Genomic DNA, 558 nt, shown 5'->3' with positions numbered 1-558 from the left:
CCTGGCTGTATTGCTGGCTAGATGCATGTGTGCCCATGCACACATGCGTGTGGCATCCCCCATGTCCCACTCCCCCCAGGCTCAAGCAGCCCCTTGCAGGCTGGAACTCTGCCAGCCTGAAAAGGAAAACCCATGGTTTCCCGTGTTTTTCTCTTTTAAAGGAAAAAAATCTGTTTTTTCACATTTTTCTATGGGGAATGGAAAACCCAGATCCCTGGTCACCATCACTTTATTTATGTCATTAATAATATATCCCAAAAAGTGTATTAATTGATTTATCCATTGATCATAAACTTTCTGATGTTACTTTGTTATATTATTTGCACAATAGTTAATACAGCAGGGGCCAACCTTTATGGCAGCTGTGCCACAAGGTAAGCCCCACACCCTCCCTGAGTACCACTCTGATCCCCTTTCCCTGCTCAATATGTTGCTCTGCTCTCTGCTCCCTCCCCAATCTGCTGTTTGCCACACACAACGGCTGCCTGTGCCACATGTGGTACACGTGCCACAGTTTTTCATAGATTTCGTAGACATTTGGGCTGGAAGGGACCCCGG

Source organism: Gavialis gangeticus, unplaced genomic scaffold, assembly GCF_001723915.1.
Source record: "Gavialis gangeticus isolate Ggan-Ray unplaced genomic scaffold, GavGan_comp1, whole genome shotgun sequence".
NCBI lineage: Eukaryota > Metazoa > Chordata > Crocodylia > Gavialidae > Gavialis > Gavialis gangeticus.
Note: the sequence above shows the minus strand (reverse complement) of the source record.